The following is a 23,110-nucleotide window of genomic DNA, read 5'->3' on the forward strand; positions in this document are numbered from 1 at the left end:
ACATATCGTGACTGTCGGATTGTAAGTTAAAAAATGTACAACGGTAAAGAAACACACTTTACCTAACTCTATACCTAACTCTATAATAGACCAAGTGGTACTTAACTATTTCCTATGTGTCAGAATATCCTAACAGGAACAGATCCACTAATCAAGGGATTTCAGTGGGGAAAGCTTCCTCCATCCATGGGGAATGATTATTAATCATTTTGTATCAGTACCAAGTGGAATTTTCCTCTAGAGAATGACTGAGAAAATGTGTTCCCTACAATTTAATGCAAATTCCTAGTATTGGGGACTAAATCCACTAATCAAGGGATTTTGGTGGGGAAATATTCCTCCACTCATGGGGAATGATTCCTAATAATTTTGTATAAGTACCAAGTCAAATTTTCCTCTAGCAGATATATTTTCATTAGTGTTATGATGTAGAGAGCTTGTATTTTTGCAACTCCATTGTATTTTCTTATAGGGATGTAATTTCATTGATGAAAATAATGAACATTGGTGTCATGTTCAGCTTCTAAATATTGTTCTCCTCCATAGGTCTCTGAGTTTCCTTGGTCTTTGCCATCCCAGGAGCCTCATATACCTTTTGTGTCATTTTCTTTCCATATTTTCATTGCTTATTCACATGCATCTCTTGTTTTTATTTTTCTGTTTCTGCATTTAGAATTAATGATTTCTTGTTGTAGGATTGAGTTAAATTGTTGATGTAAGTTCTTTTGTAGGATCACAAGCATTATTTCATCCTTGGAAAACCTTTGGAAGTTCATAGGAATCATTGAGTTTCTTGGATTAGTCTTCTTATTCCCAAATCTAGATTGTTGGACCTCCTTTTTAGCAAAGAACAATAAGTTTCTGCTATGTTTTATAGAATGCTAACGAGCCTCAATCAAATTGATTCCACTTGCATTGGATCATAAAATAATTCTATTTCATATAAAAAATCACCCCATTGCATTTTCACTTGATTTGGTTAGGAATTTTTTAGATTTACTAGCTCACTAGTTCTCGAATTTCTAGATTTTCGACTAGTAATGTTTATTATTTTTTTTCATGGGTTAAGAGAGGTCTTTTTGAGTGATTCCACTAGGAATCAGGACCTAAGACATCCTAGTTAATACCAAAATTTTCCTTATCAAATTTGGATTTGATTTGCTTTTTCATTTGATGAATTATTGTAAATCTTTACATTCTGTAGGAAATTAGGGGATCCTGTAGGAAATCATTGTAGCATCTTGTAGGAAAGACTGTTTTGAGGCCGAATTGAGGAAAAATCCTTTATGAAGATAGAAAAGGGTCCCTACTTGTCTCCCAAGCCTTATGACAATTCACCATCATCTCCAAGCCACCTGCCACATCACCAAAAATGATTAGCTTTCACACTCTCACATAAAAAAAAAGACAAAAAGAAAACAAATTTCTTTTATTCATTTACATGCACAACAGTAGAAGGTTTGATGGTTTGAATATACATTCTTAGGATAGTTGGATTGCATACATGTTAACTTGGAATTCTTTTGAAGCAAATCCTCTTAGGAGTTAGTTAGAAAATGGTGTGTTTTAGCATTTGATTTCATTCTCTTTCCTTGTACTTTCTTTCTTGCAATTGGTTAAGGTTCCATTTCGAACATTTCATTTTCTTCAATTACTTTAGGATTTGAATTCAGTACATAAACTCCATTATATTATGACTGCAAAGGAAGGACACATTGTATGATGCACATATAGTACCGATACCTCTTAAGTTTGTACGAAACTCGGGTTGATAATTAAAGTTGGTAGCCTTGATAGTTTTAGCATTCTTGTTGCAACATTGAGGCTCATCACTTTTTGGCGCCGTTTCCGGGGAGGTGTCAAAGTATCCATTGCTTTATTCCCTAGTTGATTAATTTCTTTTTACTTTTTGAAATAAACAAAAAATATTTGCATTAGGTATATTTAATTTCAAAAGTAGAAAATTGCATTGCATTGTAGTTTTCGTTCAATCATAAAAACAAAAGCAAAAAATTCTCCAACACCAACCCACCCCCCCATTTGATCACATGGTGCAATAAGAGCCATATCACCATTCACTTTTCTAGGTAGAAGAAGAAGATGGCTAAGAATGTAGAAGAAATTGATGGCGATGATGACAATGAGGAAGATCCTATGGGATTTCCCTTTCAAGATACTGATGGGAGTGTGCACATGAAGAACATCCCTCCATATTTTCTTCCAAAATTTCATGGTCTAAGGTTAGAGGATCTAGAAACCTTTCTCTTTGAACTTGAAATTGTTTGTAGATCTTATGGTTACTTATTAAAAATTCAAAAATTGAGATTGTTTCCGGCAACCTTGAAGGATAGAGCTCTTAAATGGTTCATGAGTTTAGGGACTAATTCAATAAGATCATTGAATGATATGCAAAAGATATTCCTAGAAAAATAAAGATCATGATCTTAAAGAAGAAATCTTTAGAATGATTCAAAGAGAGGATGAGAGTTTGGAGGATCTAATAGAGAGGTTCATGTATAATCTTAAAAGGGCAAAGCTACATCATTTAGGATCCGACACACTAAAAAACCTCTTAGTTATAACAATTAGGGATGAGTGGATTGATCTCCTTAATCTCATAAGTAAACGTGATGTATATCAATTATAATTTGAGGAAATTTGTGAAACATGCAAACACATATCAAGAGGAAAGGCAAGGGAAGGTAAATTGGCACCAAGATCGATAAGTCAAACTAAATTTGGAAATTTGTTTGATGATTTAAAAAAAAAATCTTAGCAATCTAACAAGACAAGTAGAAATGTTAAGAATGCAATATGAAGGAAAATATAATTTTGATATTTGTGTTGCAAATCACATGATGTTAAACATTGGCCATCATTACCAAGGTTAAAGAAATTTTGCCAAGAGGACAATGGAGCAAGTCAATTGCCAATGCATCAATGTTATCTAGCTCCAAGAGAACCATGACAGCCTATTCATCCGGATATGATGCAGGAGCCTAATTCAAAATTTCAACCTTATGCACATCTACCTCAAGGTAATTGGAACGTGCTCTTTCCTTGGAAACATTGGCCATCTCAACCCCAAAACCAATCTTGGTAACAAGGTTGGCAAGGAACTTATGGGAGCCATCCACAATATCCTCAATATTTTCCTCAGTATTTTCCTCAATATCCTCCATACCAAACTCCATGTTATCCTTACCATTCACCTCCACCATAACCACAACCCCATCCACATCCATCTCGAATATACACTCTCACTCAACTACCTGTACCACATTTCCAAACCCACACATTGAAGTAGCTCAGCCCACTTACAATGCTAAGGTACAACACTTCCAAACAACTCCTCTTGAGCTCAATGGTATTCACCATAGCTCAGGAAGAGTATTGCAAAAAAACAGATTATCTTGATATCATTGAAGGACCACATCCAGAAGAAGAAGATTCAAATAAGAAGACCACATAACCATGGGCTGCGATTGATGAAGATCAGACATCAAAATCAGAGATCGAGAGAACTCCCTCATGGCTACCATCAAATCCTCCATGTATTCAAGAGAACAATCAACAAAAATAGGAAGATTTGAAGGTAATGGTAGAAGAAGACATGAAGAATGATCGATATCAGCAAGTGGATGAGGGGCATCACAATTATATTGAAAGATGGTTCCAAATAGTCATTAAGTTGCAGCAATATCCTCTTCTTCAATTGTGCTTGATATCATCAAAGTCAAATCAGTTGGTCTCTCAAATTCAGGTAAATGTCAAAGCATACATCTCAAGCCTACACGACAATTTTTCTGTCATCTTGATGTGCACATGGATCCATTGGAAGTATTCTTATACTTGAAAGTGATTTTGTTTTTCAAGAAGGGTAGGGTAGAAAACAAAAAAATAGAAAGAAAAAATATCAGGTGAAAATCTCCTTTGAGGCACCTTAGATTGGCTTATTGATTGAAAACCTCCATGAGGAGGTCAATGGGTTGGGTGAAAAGAAAAAAAGAGAAAAAAGGAAAGATCTTAGGTGAAAACCTCTTTTGAGGCACCTAGGTAGACCTACTAGTTAAAAACCTCATTGAAGCAGCTAGTAGGCCTAGAGGACAAAAAAGAAAAAAATGAAAGAAATCGTTGCTCCATGCATCTCTTTAATAAATTCATGTACTTTCCAACATCTGCAAGCAACAAGAACAAATCGGTACCAAAAGGAAAATTGTTCAAACCTAGTCAAACGAAGTCAAATTTTGACTTTCTCCTACATCGCTCAAATGCTCCAATAGGGCCAAGGCCATGCCAATCCATCTGTTATGGAACCAACTCACAAAAAGATAGAAAATATAGTTGAACACCTCAACCTCTTCGAGGGGTCAACCTCCTTTACATTACACAAATGAACAATTCTTGGATGATACAAATGACAATACCTCCTTTCTATATATAGGAGTCTAAGGGGTCATAATATAATCAGAGCCGACACAACAACAATAATGTAAGGGAACAATAATAACAATAGTGGGCTTCTATTGGGCACAATAGTAACAATATCGGGACTACATGGGTACAAAAATATAATAAGAGGGTTGAACTAATAACAATAAGGGGTTACACTAGTAGTATAGGGGCCTAACATGCCTCTCTCCTTCAAAAAGTGTTGTGCTCAATGCTTGAGTAGTTCTTGATGCTTTTGTATAAAATTCTTGTCCTCCCATGTGGAAGCTTCAACAAGTAAGTTCTTCCACTTGATGAGATACTCTAAAATTGATCGATTTCATAGCTGTCAGGTTCTTGTTTCTATGACTGCTCCAGGATCCAATATGATTTCTCCTTCCTCTTCAAGTTCTATCAATATTGTTTAAATTGGGATCTTTTGAAAATTTTGAATGGGTGGCCACACTTCTTCGTCCTTCTTCCATTCATCCCTTACTTTGTTTATCCAATCTAGTTGGATAATAGAAATAGCACAAAACAATGCTTCGACATCCTCATCCTTTCTTGAGAGTGCATATGCAACAAAATTTTGCTTCCCTTCTCTATAGATGATGTCAATGTCATAACTCAACATATTTGTGACCCATTTTTTATGTTTTTCTAAAGATAATAATTGTTTTAAAAAGTATTTAAGACTATCATGCTCCATTTTTACCTTGAAGTGTCTTCCCATTCGGGAAGGTTGCCATTTCTTAAGTGCATGTAGTATTTCCAACATTTCCTTCTCATAAATAGCTTGTTTGAGATGTAGTAGTAAAAATACCTAATCAAAACATTTTTCACTACAATGTTGATCTACCTATTATTTCATTTGATTTTGCACCAAAGTGGCATTATCCTTTAAAAGTTTGAGAACTTGTTGTTGATGCTCAATGTGATCTTTCACTGCTTGAACCTTTTTCTTCTTGATATGTACTTCTATCTTGAAAGTTTTAGGAGCGGTAATTTCTTCCAATGCTTTACAAGATATGGTCAGATTCATTTCTTGATGCTCAATGTGATCTTTCTCTTCTTGAATATTTTTTTTCTTGATATGTCCTTCTATCTGGAGAGTTTGAGGAGTGGTAATTCTGGCCAACACATTACAAGTTATGGTTGGATTCATTTCTTCTTTCTTGATGTGATCTTTCACTTCTTGAACCTTTTTCTTCTTGATATGTCCTTCTATCTTGAGAGTTTGAGGAGTGGTAATTCTTGCCAATGCTTTACAAGATATGGTTGGATTCATTTCTTCTCTCTCTGGGGTTGGGTCCTGGCGTATATCATCTTCTTTTGATGTTTCTTTATCCTTTTCTTCCTCTTCATACCCTATGTAAAATAATTTCTTCTCATCACACTTATGACCTTTAGTTCATTTTCTATCACAATTGTAACAAAGCCCTTTTTCTCTTTTTTCTTCCAATTGTTGTGGTGTAACCCTTGTAGATTTTGGAAGGCTAGGAGAAGAAACAATTCCATAATTATAGTCACGAGTGGTGGGAATCCTTGTTTTCATAATTTCGCTTTCAATTTTTCTTGCCAACTCGAATGCCTCCTCCAATGAATCAGGTTCCCAAAAATGAACCTCATGTTGAATGTTATCCTTTAAAGGCCCTATGAAGACATCAATCCTTTGCTTCTCTAGAATATAATTTACCCTTCTATTCAATTTTTGGAAGTCTTCAATGTGCTCTTCCATTTAACCCTTTTGTTTGAGATTTATCAATTGGCTAAAGAAGGTGTTTCTCTTTGTATCCTCATAATGTGCTATCATTTCCTCCATGAAAATTGACCACGTGACAAGTGGTTTACGAGAACAAAGCCCTTTATACCATAAAAATTGATTCGGTTCTAAATAATTAGATGCAATACATACCTTTCTTAATAATGGTACACCATGTAGATCAAAATATTTCTCCATCTGTAGTATCCAATTTATCGGATCCTTGCCATCAAACTTCCCCATCTCGATTTTTCTTGATTTTAGGAGCTCGATCTTGAAACAACTATAACTCTATAATTTCGGATCTCCTAGTTCTAAAATCGTGACCTGCAGTAGCACTCTACGTCCTCTTTCCAATTCCACCAGTCTGATCCAAATTGGATTCTCCAAGGAAGAGTTATGCCAAATCTCCCAAGATGACCTGATTATAAACCTTTCTAGAAGAGCGAACTTGTATGAAGTGCCACGTGTCACTGTTTTGACCTTAGGATCTGAAAATATACACAGGAAACTTCAGTCTGTCCTCTTTCTGTAACTTCTTATGAAATTTAAATCTGATGCTCAAAACAAAACTTATGACTATTTTTCCCAAGTCACTTGTTTGGAATGTAATTTAGGAGTCTGCAAAAAGACCTACTTCATCAGACCATATCTCTGCAAATATTGCATGAAAAGCTTTGAAATTTCGACCCGAGATTCAGCATTATTTCTTCTCAAATGGGTCTTTTTTGTAGCATCTGAAACATCACATATAAAGAGTTATAGCACAAATTCCACGATGACCTGTTTGGAGCAGTGAAACCCTAGAATTCAAAGCTCTGATACCAAATGTTATGGAACCAACTCACAAAAAGATAGAAAAGATAGTTGAACGCCTTAGAATTCAGCCTCTTCGAGGGGGCAACCTCCTTTACATTACACAAATGAATAATTCTTGGATGATACAAATGACAATACCTACTTTCTATATATAGGAGTCTAAGAGGGCATAATATAATTAGAGCTGGCATAACAATAATAATGTAAGGGCACAATTATAACAATAGTGGGTTTCTATTGGGCACAATAGTAACAATATCGGGATTACATGGGTACAAAAATATAATAAGGGGGTTGTACTAATAACAATAAGGGGTTACACTAGTAGTTTAGGGGCATAAGACCATCACCCTCATCTATTTTTACCATCCACCCATCATTCTCAAGCTTCTACCACTCATTTTCTTTGTTGTCCTAAAAACCTACAAGATGCTCTGTTTTACTACAAGATACAAAAATACATAGAGAGGAACTTTGTTTTTGCCATAACTTGAAAACCATGAATCCATTTGTCAAGTTGTTTCAGGGGGAGATGCATATGGATGATGGTAACATGCACAAGTAGTTTCAGCAAATTCCAGTGCACGGTTTCCAAGAAATTGGCCTCCATCACCTTCAGCTATTTTTTGCTTTTTTGTTATATCTGTGCATCCATTTGAAACATTGTTTCATGGGGAGATGCATATGGATGATGGTAACATGCCCAAGAAATTTCAACAAATTCTAGTGCATGGTTTCCATGAAATCAGCCTCCATCACCTTCAGTAATTTTTAGTTTTTTTTTAGATTTGTGCATCCATTGACCAAAATTTTTCTATGGGGAGGTTCATAATGATGACGGCAACATGCTCAAAACGTTTTAGCTCAATCTAGTATACCGTTTGGGAGATATGGACAAAACAAGTCATTGTCCTGTAAAGCTACAAGATATAGAACAACACCTACAGGTTTAGCAGTGAGCAATTTTAAAGGAGATCTAGAGGTCAAAGAATCTCCTCCAGAGCTTAGCAACAACATCAAGATCATTAGCATCACCATCCAACACCTACACATAAACATCATCTCAGCAGTAGCATGCATGTCTCTCAAACAACCATTAGGTAGGTACATGTATGCAATATTCTTAACCTCTTCTCTTGAGCATATTATAGTTAAACATTTATTTTCAATGCATGAGTGATGAGACTCATCATTGAGTAATTATATGGGCCTTAAGTGGCCTTAAGTCACCTCCTAGCTTAGTCAAACCAACTATTCTCACAACTTATTGCATACTTGTGATTATATTTTGCTTATGACATGAGTTAGAGTTGGATATTTTGGTTTGTGGTCTAATGTGCATGTAATGCAGGGATAAAGGATAAAATCAAGGAAAAATGTAGGAATAAAGGATAAAAGCAAGGAACTATGGCAAAGACCTTGGTGAAAACTCAAATGGGACAAGGGAGAGGAATTATAGGAGGTAAATCCTCCTCATTTACTAACCCTCTATTCGAATATTTCTCCATTAGTTAGAAAGTACAAACAACCTCCTTACTAAAAGGTAGCAAATCAAGTGAAGGTGGAAAGAAGAAAATTAGGAGTACTAGAAGGTAGCGAAGCAAGTGAAAGTGAAACTACGATTTTATCTTGAGCTGGGAGCAAATCCTCGCTACCAGAAGGCAATTGAGCTAGTTAAAGTGAAAGCACAAGTTTATCATTGAGTTGGGAGTTGAGCCTCCCTAATTTGAAGGAGGTCGTTGGAGGCTTCAGATGTATAAGTAGAGAGGCTTAGGACCTCAATAGGATTAGAAAAATTTGGACCTTTTACTGTAGAAATCTACTTTGTTTTGAAGCTACAAGACTTGTAACAGGTTTTGATGTAATCGAGTGTTTTTATAATGAAGATGAATTTTATTTTGAGCCAGCACTAAGTTAACTCAGAGGGCTAAAGCTCTTGGGTTAGGGCCCAACCCTAGCAGCCAAATCTCCTCTTTATTGTATTGTTATGTTAGCATATATTCCTATTTTTTTGTCATTTTGTTAAGTAGTTGCATTTCCATTACAACAGTATATCATAGATGATTCATGGTTTAAACTGTTTATCTGTTTAAGTAGCTGCATTTTCATTACAACAGGGTAGAATAGATTGGTTATGATCTAGTTTGCTTCCATTTGTTCTTTCATTCAATTAGTAGGTTAGCAAAGAAAAAGACCCATAAGGTTGTCAACAGGTGTCTTGGACTCATCTCCTCCCTCTAGGACCATGACTTGAGGAAGAGACCCTACAACAACCCCAAAAATATAGAGTTTTAAGTTTTTGCATGAAGTTTGTTGTCTGGCTTCAGCACTCGGTTCATTTCATCGTTATCATCTTCCATCACTCTCTTTCCGTCATTAGATCTCACTCATATTTCCATTTCGTTCTCCTTCAGCTCAAAATGCTTAGGTGGAAGCTAATAATTCACGTCTTAATTAGTTTTTAGCCATAGATTACCTTTCATAACAAAATTTGACCAATCATTTTCTGCATTCATTTCAACGCTGACTTTATGCACTTTAAATCCCCACCGTCGATCTACCTCACTTGATCCGACGGCTATCGCATGCCCACTCACCAACTAGCTTGGCCAATCTCCACCGCTGATCTACCTTGTCTGATCCAATGGCTATCGCATCACCCACTCGCCAACTAGCTTGGCTAATCTCCACCATTGATCTATCTAGCTTGATCCGACAGCCATCGCACAATCTCACATGGATTCTTGCACGACCGTTATTCGCCTGAGAGAATGTGAGAAAAGTGGTTTTCTGGTGCTACGTGTTGCTCAGTTAGGCTGATCATGTGAAATTCAGAAATACAACTTGCAGCTTTGAGGGTGCGTGAGAAACAAGTTACCCCATTCAAAGATTGCTCCCCCATTTATGCACATTTTCTTTTCGTGACATGATCTTTGCCATCCATCCTCCGATTAATCCTATCCGTCCATACCTTGACTTAATCCCCGCGATAAGATCTCTACAGTTCATCTGTTTGTTTACCCTATTCATCAATCCATTTACGTAACCTCCTGTGATACAATCTCTGTCGTTCATCTTTAATTATAACCTCCTTTCATTGATTTCATCCTCCGTCTGATTTTCCATTTGACTCCTTCCTGAAGTCTCTTGCCAAATGAGTAGTGACAACAAGCAGGACCTTCACTTCTACTTGTGCATATAACACTGTCACCTCCAAGTTTGTGCGAACCCCGGGTTGATAAGTAAAGCTGGTAGCCCTAGGAGTTGGAGAATTCTTGTTGCAATACCTAGGCTCATCACTTCTTGGCACCGTTGCCAGGGAGGTGTCAGAGTAGAATTTGAATTATTGCTTTCTTCTATTTTCTAATCTTCAATTTTCTTCCATTAGTTTCTTTCTACAAAAGTAATCTAGTTTCCTTTCCATTCTACAAGTAGAATTTCAATTTAGCAAGTAGTTCTGCTATTAGTAGCTTCCTTTATTTCATTTTTCATTATCTGCTTTCCTTTCAATTCAACAAGTAGTGTCTTTTTGTTAGTGGTTTTTATTCAATCAACAATTTTATTCTGCAAGTAGTTTCCTTTCTGTCAGTAGTTTTTCATTCAATTAACAATTTCATTTATGCAGAGTACTTTCTAGCTTTAAAGAAAATCTTACAAAAAACAACCCAAAAACATTTTCCTTTCATGCCTCATAGGAATAGGGACAATTCAAGGAAATTCTTGCCAAATACCCCCACTACATCCAGCCATCAACCTTCTCTCTTCTTCAGTGACTTTGAATTGGAAGAACCTTTAGGTGAGAAACCTAACATATTTGAGGAACCCAGGGGGAAGAAGAAGAGGAAGAAACCATTCCTATTGAACCAATGGCTAAAAACATAAATGATAGAGCAAATAAAGAGAGAATTGAGGGTGCCTTCCCCATCAGGGAAACCAATGGGGACACTAAAATGAAGAATATAAGCCCCTCTTCTCTACCTCATTTCCCTGTCCTGACCACAGAGGACCCTGACACTTTATAATTTTGAGTTTGCTATTATATGCCAAACCTATGACTATACAGATGCTGAGTGAATGTTAAAACTATTTCCATCTACCATCAATGATGCAGCATTGCGCTGGTTCATGGGTTTACCTGGAGATAGCATCAAAACCTGGGATCAGATGCAACAAGCTTTTAACAACAAATATAGGGACTAATGTAGGTCAAAGGATACTAAAGAAGAGATTTTTAGGATGAAAATAGGCTAGGATGAATCCCTAGAAGACTACAAAGAGAGATTCTAGCTTAGGTACAAAAGGGTCAGGTGCACACGTGACCCTGAGTCACTAAAGTTGGTCCTGCTTAGAGGAGTAAGGGAGGATATCCTGGATACCTTACATATGTTAACAGGAGGAGATATCTACCAATTGCCCTATGAGGATATTAAGACTATCTTTAGAAACCATTCTAGGGTAGCCAGGAAAAAGGGTAGGGTTGGTCAACCTATGGCCAGTACATCATCTTCCAACTCATCCATCAAGGGTGAAATTGGAAATATGTTGGAGGACTTCAAAAGTGAGATGTTACAAACCCTTGCCTTGCAATTGGATACCATGAACATCAAAAGGAAGCAAGGGGAAGTAGAGAGAGTCGTGGCCATCATTTGTCCTAGGTGCACCAGGAGGTATCCTAGGAATGAATGTCCATTGAATTGTATTGAGATTTTCCCAGTCTGTGTAGAAAACCACTCCACAGACAAGTGCCCTTCTTTACCTTGACTCAAAGTTGTATATCAAGGAGCTGAAGGGGTCACTGAGCAGCTTTGCTACATCAACCAAAGGAGACCTCTTGGCCCCAGATCATACCAACAAGGGATGCAAGGGTCATCCCATGCATATTACAACTCGAAAAAAACCACAACTATACCTTATTAGGGACCCCCTACTCATCCTTCTGGGTCTACACCCCCTCGTTGGTATTATGCATCTTAGTATCATTTCCAGCTGGCCAACTAGTCATTTCAACCTTATGTTCAACCACAACATCAGTGGAATACCCCACTCCAGTGGTGGAGGTGCCAATTCAACAATGTTCTAGCCCTATTTCGTCCACCACCTACCCAACCACAAGTCCTACACTCTGCTCCACCTAAGCTACCCCAGATGCTTGCCTAGCCAAATTCAAACCAAAACAATAGGTAGGCTCAACAAGTATATAGTGGAGAGACATCATAGCCAACTTATGATATAGAATTCCAGGAGATCAACCTAATATCTAGGAGAATTATCCCTGATAACCAACCTCCCTCTCCGCATAGGGAGGTTGAGGAAGAAAGAGAGGAAAGAAACCTTAAAGTAAATCCACCCTTTCCTGAGATATTAGCCCAACCACATCAGCCTGTCATTGAAGAAACTAAACCTTTGGGAGAATTGAAAAATCTGTGAGTAAATATATCCCTTCTCTAGGTAAGAAAAGATGTTCCCATTTACAACAAGTTGATTATGGAGAAGTTCTTTAAGCATCCATGAAGAAGAAAAAGGGATGCCCCTACCATTAATGTCATTGGGCAGTTTTCTGACTTAATGTTGGGGCAAGTAATATGTCCAAAATACTTAGAACCTGGAAGCCCTATAGTAGATGTTCACATCAATGGCACCATTGTCCCACACACTCTGATTGATCTTGGGGATGCCATTAATGTGATGACCAACGACACCATGCTCAAACTTAACCTGCAAGGTGTTATAGACATTTTTGTGCCTCGCGTCAAGGAGCATGGAATGTCAATAATTACAGGGATCCTCAGTCCCTAAACATGTTTTTCTTACCCCTAAAAGAACAAGGTCATCAAACAACAGCACTTCGAATCAGTTCTCTACCTGAAAACACTTCAAAACAGGCTTATTTTGGATCATGTCAGCTGCTTAACTGAGCTTCTGCACTGCATTGCAACTGTCCCACTCTGTACCTGCGCTGGAAGTCAAAAACAATGAAGGCTACCTGCGCTGGGCGAGATTGGCCAAGTGGCACAGTCATCCTGCAAGGTGTCAACTGCCCAGGAAGCTTCCAAACTGACACTTGGTTCATCAGATTCGCCTTGTGATGAGTAAGAGGTACTTGATCACCATGTGTAACCAAGGATCTCCAAGTGGACTCAAGAACTGAAGATTAACTGAAGAGGGAGAGGACACTAGTCAGCTATATGCCAGCCTCCAGCTGACTCATCCTCTCTTCTTCTCTCCTATTTATAGAGCTCTTCTATGAGGTCTAGGGAGGCTGGAATTTTGGTTTAAGCAAGGAGGTGTTGTTGGTTTGCAGTCAGAGCTATTGGGTGATTTTTTTACTAGAGGTGAAGAGGAGAGTTCTTGCTGCCGAGGAGGTGCTGCTGGATTGGAGCCATCATTGGTTGTAACTTCCTCTGGAACCCTGTTACTTTCTATCAATAAAGTTTGCATGTTCTCCTATATACTTGTTTTACATAGATGCTTTGTGTTTACATGTATATTTGATGCACCCTAATCCATGCTTCAGTTATGAGTACATGTATCTTGTAGTTTGCTCTCTTGTTTTGTGCAGGATCTGTATGTAGCTGGACCGGCTAGGAGAGCAAGGAGCTGGGAACGAGATACAAGGAGAGAAGAGCAAGGATCGACTAAGCGAAGGACACCAGGTTGGTTGACCTTCTTTCCATTCTCTCTGTACTTCTATAAAGTGGAACATGAAAACTTTATCTTCTGTTGTTGCTAAAGACTGTCACCTTTAGAGTAGGGTTAGTGTCATCCGCATCGGATACTTTTCCCCACAACAAACTGGCGACTCCGCTGGGGAGATCCTAGTATCTTGTTGTTGTAGTATTTTGCTATTCATTTCTTGAAGAAAAGAGTACCGAATCGAAAAGCTTTTGACTATATCAAAAGCGAAGTAGAGGGTTTTGCTACTCTTGCTCCTTTGCTGAGCAAATTCAAGATTTAAAGAGCTAATCTACAGATGAATCTTTACTCTTTGTGATAGATCTTCATCCTCTTGATCATCCCTTAGCCTGTACTTAACCCATAGCATTTTATTTCAGCAAAAACAATACATTTTTGAGCTTTTTATGACCCGGAATTCTTAGCAGACGTAACTCTCGTAAGTCAGTGCAGGTTGTCCACAGGCAGTCTGCATTACAGCGCAGGTGCTCCCTTCGGGAACTGCGCTGAGAGTGAAACTGACAGACCAGTGCCTGCGCTGGTCCAGTTAGCCTTAGTCTAGCTCAGCTCTTCCTTTGTGTCTTGGCCCTGTTTGCACTTGATTTTGGCTGATTGCTTGCTGGTTATTGTACTTGCTGTAAGCCACTTCTCCTTGACATTATTCCGCCTCAGTTGTGTGATGAAATTGTAAACGTTCTTTCAGTATTTCTTGTTTCAGTTACAATTTCCCATTGTGAAAAGCGAACCTAGTAGCTGTGGCCTCTTAGATCCTGAGTTGTAAAAGTATCTTTGCGATCTTATGAGTTAGTGTTATTACTGTTCATGGCTGTTTGAGTTGGTTTGTTTTTCGCTTTATGGTTTGAATTCATACATTTTTAGTGTAAAACAAGTACCTGTAAAGCGTCTTTTCATTTAGACAATACTTGTTTGTTTACACTTCAAATTGAATTCGAAAGTCATACAACAGTTTTCCTTTTGTTAGCATCAACATTAAAGGAAAAGAAAAGAAATACGTGCATCTTGCATTTGCATTTCTGATAAGTTTGGGTGTCTGATCTAGGAGAAAGTGCATTAGTTTGTGCTTTGTGCTCTGTGTGGAAAGATATTGTTTTTCTCTCCCCTCAGTAGTTAGGATTTTCAAAGCTAAAAGGATTGTGAAAGCTTGCTTATCATTTTAGCTGCATTTAGGAATTTGTACCAATACATCTCGTGGTGATCCTGAAAGACAAACTGATAAAAAGACCAACTTAAAATATATTGAATGAATCTAAAAACGCATTGTAACATAACGCTCACAATAGAGGTCTAGGTAGAGACGTGTTCCGGCGTCGTTAAACGTAGTGACTGTCGATCTCTACGAAGGTGGGTGATTCCTCCTGAGGGACGATAGCACTAATACGGATTTGAGCTCCCGCGTACCGTCGCGTATATTGGGAGACCCCTATAGGCAATTATCCTTTATCCTTAGGAAGCCGTGTCGACCGCCCTACTGATCGCGATGCAGTGAACACAGCATTCACGAAGATCGACCACCCGTACCGTAAAACGTATTCTGTGGTTTCGCGAAAGGTTTGGCACACCCTCTGCCTAGATCTCCAGAGCAGTTTCTTTTGGCTCTTTTCAAACTCTATAATTGAAAAGGTCCAGCCGAGCATTTGTCACTTCAGGCTCGTTAATACATCGAAGGCGACTAGAGTCATCTTTAGCTTTTTCTCGACTCTTAAAACATGAAAAAGCAAAGTTGTGTCTAAAAGCGTCTAATAAAATTCATTCAATACGGAAACATAATTCCCCTTTTTTGTATTTTAGTTGATCAAGTAATCCGCAATCGTGGAGGAAAGTCAATTAAAACCCCGTCGTTCAGGGAGGCTTGCGAGTCAACCACCTTTGTCCCCGGAACCGAGAGTAGTACGGGCAAAGCGATCTCGCTGGACCAGGTCAAAATCTCCTTTTAAAGTTAGAACGGAAGTTCCAACAACATCTGAGATTCTGGCCACTCCCAATATTTCTGGAATCCCTGCCTCTATTGAAGAAGTTCAACAGCAACAGAAGGACAGTTGTACTGATCCTAGTCTGAAAACAAGTACTTGCATAACTGAACCAGTTCCATCTGAAACCGGTCCACAGAGTCTTGTTGTTCAAACAACTGTCGCTGTCGAAGAAACCCCTTCTTCGGCACCGGAAATCTTTTACGGACCTGACGGTCTGCCTCTTCCTCCTGGTCTGATTGCAATAGAAGAAATTGTAGAGGACCAGCAAGCAAATACTCCAATTCATTCTGGAGTAGGTACCGCTCTTTTTTCTTCTGCATCAGAAGTTTGTCTATCGCCACAAGAAGTTCCTGAAGAATCGTTAGGAAGTTTTTGGATAGACTTAAAATGTCTGAACAACCGTCGACATCTAGGACTGTGCCCAATGATACAGCGACAGCAGAAGCTCCTGCTGCCATTCCAACGATGTTTGCCGGCATACCATCTGTCCCAACTAGTTCTCATCAACTAGAAGGAGTCCACCCAGGGACTATTATGACAACTTGGTCTGTTCCAGTTTGCTCTTCCGGTATAATACCCGGTAATTCTTATGTTGAAACTAGACAAATTGATCCCTTTGGGAATCATTTTGGACCATCCAGTCCTCAAAGGCCATCTACACCCTTGAGCTCCGGATTGTTACCGTATGGGGGGCAAAATGCCCTTTCACTTCCCCTTTCGGGGGGATACCCATATGGCAGTTTTCAACCATATTCAGGTTTGACTGAAGTAACGACGAGTGGTTGGGTACCTATGTTACCCCAACAACCAAGAGTTGTATATTCTATGCAACAATGTGTACCTATGTCTAGTATCCCGACGACGCCAGCAATTGTGACCGTGTCGCAAGTTCAATCGATGCCTGTTGTTTGTCAACCCCAAGTTGTAATGCAACAGCCTATTGACCCTGCAACACAACCACAATCGCCAATTGCCGGGACGACACAGATACAAACGGGGACTATAACCCCGCATCTTGGTCCGTCGGTTAGTGTCGCACAGCAAAACATGGCTTCGCAACCATGGATGGTGCAATACCAACAACCTCAGTTTCAACAGGTATACCAGGGATCTGAGCAACAGATCTTTGCGAATAGTGGGCAACCCTATATTCAGAACGGGTTAAACCAACCACTTTACAGTGGCCAAGCCCACCAGCCATATCAGTCATATCAACATCAGTTGCATTATACTGGTATGCAAAGACCTACTGCTCAGGCGATTCCATCGTACCCTGGGTACGCCTCGCCAAACCTGAATCAGCAGTTGCCATTCGTGGCGACCTTAGAATTACCAGATTTACATCACTTGACGAACGATCCAATCGCCTATGCCCATTGGTGGCCAGCGATTCCTCACAAACTTCCTTCGGACATTCCTAAATTCAATGGAAATCCGGGCGAAGACCCGTCGAATCATGTGATGACATTCCATCTGTGGTGTTCGTCGAATACCTTGAATGATGATTCAATAAGGCTTCGTCTTTTCCAGAGGACATTGACTGGTCCGGCGGCCAAATGGTATATTGAATTACCTAGGGCCTCTTTCGACAATTTTAGTTCTCTAGCCACGACTTTCTTAACACACTTTCAGTTACCTATAAGGTACGAAACTGGAACAGAGATCTTGACCAATTTCAAGCAGACAACGGCCACACATATATCTGATCATATACATGAGTGGCGTCGTCGGCGAAGAATGGTAAAAACCTATGTTCCGGATCAGCTATTAGCTGAGTGGTTTATAAAGTCGCTTCTGCCGGCAATTACAGAAGATGTGGCCAAGGGAGGTGTCGTAACAGAGGAGCAAGTTATTGCTCGTGCTCAATATTTGGACTTAGTGTATACTCAGTCGGGCACGCTCTATGATAAGATACCTGATGCCCCCAGACCGGAATTTTCAATCCCTCCTCCTCCCGGATCGAACAGTGACTCTCATGCCGGTGATGGCGTGATTGGAACTGCAAACGCTAAGTCGACAAGGGATTCGAATAAGAAAGCCCGTAAGACTTCGAATCAAAAAGCGAATCAGGAGATTCTTGCTTCGGAGGTAAACGCTGTATCTACGGATAAAGACAAAAACTCCAATCAACCAGGAAGCAAGAAGAAACAAAACAAAGGGAAGAAGAAGAATCAAGGTGGATCATCCCCTCAAAAAACTTCTTCAAACCCTCCTGGGAAAAAGAAACAATTTTATCCATGTCAAATATGTGATGAAAATCATTCGACAAAGGACTGTCCGTTCAAAGCTGAGTTAAAGAGGTTCCTAAAAAGTTCCCAAACTTCAGCTGTGTTGACTGATCCGTTTCCCGCCCCAGGTCAAAATATGGTTGATAGTGGAAATGCTTCCCCGTCTCAAGTGCTTATGCTGTCGGTTTCTAAGCAAAGTGATGCTTTGATATCGACTAGGAATAAAGATTATGGGAATCCGCCGGTGTCGAACGACAAAGGGAAAGATCAACCCAGTAGTTCGACAACAACTTCGGCAGAAGTTGTACCTCCCCTCACGCATGAATTAACAATAAAGCCGCCTAAGGGAGTAGTCCACAAGTCGACATTCAACCCTCGCGCCAGAGCGGCGCAACACTATAATATAGTGGAGGATTTGGCCCAATCGCCATCTGCTATGTCGACTCTTGAGGTACTACAAAATTGCCCATCCCAAAGGCAGGCATTGTTATCAGCAATTGGTGGAGTGGATCCTAAAGATTCCAATCTTGTATCCTTTGATCACAAAGGATATGATCCTCAGTTACCAGCACAATTAGCTTTCCTTATTCAAGTGAAAGCACTCAACAAAATTGTTCATAGAACGATTATTGATGAGGGTGCATCGACATGTATCATGTCGATGAGTTGCTGGAAAACTCTTGGATCTCCAACCTTGTCGCGATCTTCGACGACATTGAAAGCATTTGACGGTAGGTCGTACACTCCGTACGGTATCCTAAATAACTTTAAGGTTGAACTAGGAGGAAAAACAGTAGAGATTGATGTTGAAGTCATTGATGGCAATCTTGACTATAACATCCTACTGGGAAGACCATGGATATATGCCATGGCAGCTGTAGTGTCGACATATTTTAGGAAGATCGCATTCCCGTTTGAAGGAGGGATTACGATCGTCGACCAACAGAATTTCCTCCCTAATGGTTCACAAGTTACTGGAAGCATTCCCCTGATCCATGGGAGCGACCATTCGATAAAAGATATCGGAGTAGGCTTGCTAAAAGATCCCACGATGATGGGAACTTTCGCGTTGCCAACTCCTTTCCATGAAGGGAATATCCCGTTTGTAGCAACATGCAACATGGTATCTTCGTCTAAAGTCGTAGAAGACAAAGTCGTCATGGATCATCAAGTGGTATTGCCACCTAGCCCCATTGAAATATTGTAGCAATCAATGTTTCAGGCATGGGAGGCGAGCCCAAATGAACGCTCGTCAAGCGTTTGGGTAGATAGGTCCGAAGAATATGGTACCCCATTAGATCCATGGTCAAAAGTTCATGGGACTGACGAAGGAATCTTACAATCAATGATGATTGAGGGGGCACCATGGAATGATAACCACCATCGTTCCCTTCTTCCAGAGTGTGAAGAAGAAACTCATCACGACCTATACCACCCTTCAGTGTTTGAATTCCTAACAAATACTGTAAATACGGTGGATTCAGAGAGAAACCTATCCAATATTGAAGAGACTGTAGCCATAAACATCTCGACAAAATCTGATGTTGTTGAGAATATTCATGTCGGCAAAAGTTGTTCCCCTTCAGAACTGGAAATATATAGTGCTCTCTTTCGTGAATTTAGAGATGTCTTTGCATGGTCATATGATGAAATGCCAGGCATTGACTCGAGCATAGTTGAACATGAAATTAAAATGTATCCTGATGTCAAACCAGTAAGACAACGGCTTCGGCAGGTACATCCGAAGAAATCCGCTGCCATTAAGGCGGAAGTTGAAAAACTCCTCCATGCTGGATTCATCTACCCGGTTCCTCTAACCGATTGGGTATCGAATATTGTCCCTGTTATGAAAAAACAAGGGACGATAAGAGTGTGCGTCGACTATAGGGATGTAAACAAAGCTTGTCCGAAGGACAACTACCCTACACCCTTCATCGACCAGATAATTGATGAATGCGCCGGATGTGAAATCTTTTCCTTTATGGATGGATTTTCCGAGTATAATCAAATAAATATCCGCCCACAGGACCAGTCTAAGACTGCATTCATCTGTCCGTGGGGCACATTCGCTTATCGAAAATTACCCTTTGGTTTAAAGAACGCAGGGGCGACGTTTCAGAGGGCAATGAATTATGCCTTTCATGACATCAAGAACATTGTTCAACCTTATCTCGACGATCTTCCGGCTCATTCGCGAAAACGGACTGATCATCCGCGGCATTTGAGAGCAATATTTCTACGTTGCCGACATTATAAGATAAGACTCAATCCGCACAAGTGTGTGTTTTGCGTCGGTTCTGGTCGTTTACTTGGCTTTGTAGTCTCTAAGGATGGGATTCGTCTCGACCCCTGTAAGGTTCAGGCAATCATTAATTTGCCTCCACCTTCAAATTTGCTTCAGATTCAGAAACTCCAAGGGAAAGCAAACTTTCTGAGGAGGTTCATTCCAAATTACGCAGAACTTGCCAAAGGTTATACTCGTCTGTTGAAAAAGGATATACCTTTTGTCTGGGACCAGGTTGCGCAAGCTTCCTTTGACGCTCTGAAAGATTGTCTAGTAAAAGCATCATTAATGTACGCCCCGGACTATCAAAGAGATTTTAACCTGTATCTAGCTGCAGCAGATACGACCATTGCGATGGTCTTAGTGCAAGAAGTCGATGGAATTGAACATCCTATTTATTATTTAAGTAAAAACTTAAATGACACGGAAAGTAAATATTCCTATGTTGAAAAACTAGCGCTTGCTGCTGTTCAAGCGATTCAAAGGTTTCGACATTATGTCCTCTTTAGGAAAACTACCGTATTGTCAGATTGCAATCCCATGACATATATACTGTCGCGACAGTTGCTTGGGGGCAAATATTCAAAATGGATAGCCATCCTTCAAGAGTTTGATTTAGATTTTGTAAAATCCAAATCGAAGAAAGCTCTAGTTTTCGCGGAATTATTATGCGATCTCCCATCTTCGTCCAACGATGAAACATCAGAAGAGTCAATCGTGGATGAAAATTTGTTTCTAATATCAGTAAGCGATGAGTGGTATGGAGACATCATTGTTTATCTCCAAACCCAAAAATTTAGGCCTAATACCTCACACTCGGAACGGAAATGTATACGATACCAATCAAAAGACTACATGATCGTCGGTGATACACTTTACCGTCGTGCCGTCGATATGGTTCTGAGGAGGTGCCTTACCCATGAGGAGGCCGAAAAAGCCCTGAATGATTGTCATTCAGGCGCGTGCGGGGGGCATCAATCTGGATATGCAACAGCACAAAGAATCTTACGAGCAGGATATTTCTAGCCAACTATGTTTAAAGATTGCATAATAGCTGTCAGAAGTTGCCATGCATGTCAGATCTTTGATAGCAAAACCAGAAGACCACCCGCACCCTTACAGCCGATAGTTGCTGTTGGGCCCTTCGCCAAGTGGGGCATCGATTTCATGCAATGTAACCCCACCTCGACCGGGGGGCATGGGTATATTATAGTCGCTGTTGACTATTTTACCAAATGGGCCGAGGCGATGCCTACATTGGATAACACTGGTGAAACAACTGCCCTTTTCTTTTTTAATCATGTAGTCGCCAGGTTCGGTGTTCCGCAAGCTATAGTGACAGATCATGGATCGCATTTTCGCAATCACATGATGGTTGAGTTAGCTACCAAACTAGGGCTATCGCACGACAGCTCTACCCCATATTATCCACAAGCCAACGGACAAGTTGAGGCAATCAACAAAGTCCTGAAGCGTATGTTGCAAAGGATGATCAGGGTTCACAAGAGAAGATGGCATCTAATCCTGTACTCAGCATTATGGGCTTACCGAACCTCGGTAAAGAACGCCACTGGGTTCACACCATTCCAATTGGTGTATGGCCTATAGGCAGTCTTACCGATCCAGTGTGAAATTTCGTCTCTTAAACTCGCAATTGACCTCCTCCCCGGAACCTCAGAAGAAGAGGCTCGTTTCCTGGAATTGATCCAGTTGGATGAAAACCGTCGTGATGCCGCTTTGGCGAACGAGGCTCATAAGAAACGAGTCAAAGCACAGTTTGACAAGAATGTCAAAACGCGCATCTTTTCTGAGGGTGACTTGGTTTTGCTTTACGACCAAGAATCCGATAAATTAGGAGCAGGAAAATTTCAATCCTTATGGATGGGTCCCTATATTGTTAAAAGGGTGTTAGCAAAAGGAGCCTACGAGTTAATGGATTATGACGGAATACCACTGGCGCAACCCCGTAACGGGTTGTATCTCAAGCGTTACTATGCCTAAATAGTAACCTGAGTGCTTTTGTTGTATTCTTTTTCGCTAAAATGTTTGTTTCGGTAGTAATCCAGCCTTCTCGTTTGTTGCAGATGTCGAATTATTTTGATACATATGTGGGATATGCCGACGGAGCGAGTCGTAGTACGCGGAATTTGTCCTCCGCTGCCTGGGCCATTTTTGATCCAAGCGGCGAGTTAGTGAGTTTCAGAGGTGTGTGTATTGGACGGTCAACAAACAATATCGCTGAGTATAGTGCGTTGATCGAACTCCTCTCTGATACCATTGCTCATGGTATACGCCGGCTAATTGTTAGGCTAGACTCACAACTTGTGATACTACAACTCACTGGTATATATTCAGTCCGCAATCCAGCTATTTATCGTATGTTTCTAAGAGTTAAGATTTTGGAAAGAGAGTTTGATTCAATTCAATACCAACATATTTCCAGAAACTTGAACACATTAACAGATTCATTGGCAAACTATGTGTTAGATAGACATTTACAACATATATAAAAAGAGATGCATCGGTGCTATGTAAGTGGATCACAAATAAACTGAAATAAACTCCGAAAATCAAAATATATAAAGCTGTTTATAGTTTGTACATAATGTGCTGTAATCAAAACAAAATTGGTCATATGACCTAGAACTCAAAAAGATGCTAGGGGGCACCCTAGCCTAGTGGTGCTCATGAAAGTACGTCACGGTCTGTGCGATCATGCGCAAGAGACGAGTCCATCGTCTAGGCACACCGATGGTGTGCCGCTGCAACTGTAAAGGTAACTCGTCAATCTGTACATCCGGAAGACCACGAGTAAGGCTCTCAACCTGCTCCTGCATAGCTGCAAGTATCTCAGTATCACCAAGGTCGCGAATAACAACTCTCCTAGCAGGCTCTGCTGCTGGGGCAGCAACTGGCGATCGTG

This window comes from Pinus tabuliformis, chromosome 3_1, assembly GCF_031772625.1.
Source record: "Pinus tabuliformis cultivar Carrire ecotype Pingquan chromosome 3_1, CPIR1, whole genome shotgun sequence".
NCBI classification, from domain to species: domain Eukaryota; kingdom Viridiplantae; phylum Streptophyta; class Pinopsida; order Pinales; family Pinaceae; genus Pinus; species Pinus tabuliformis.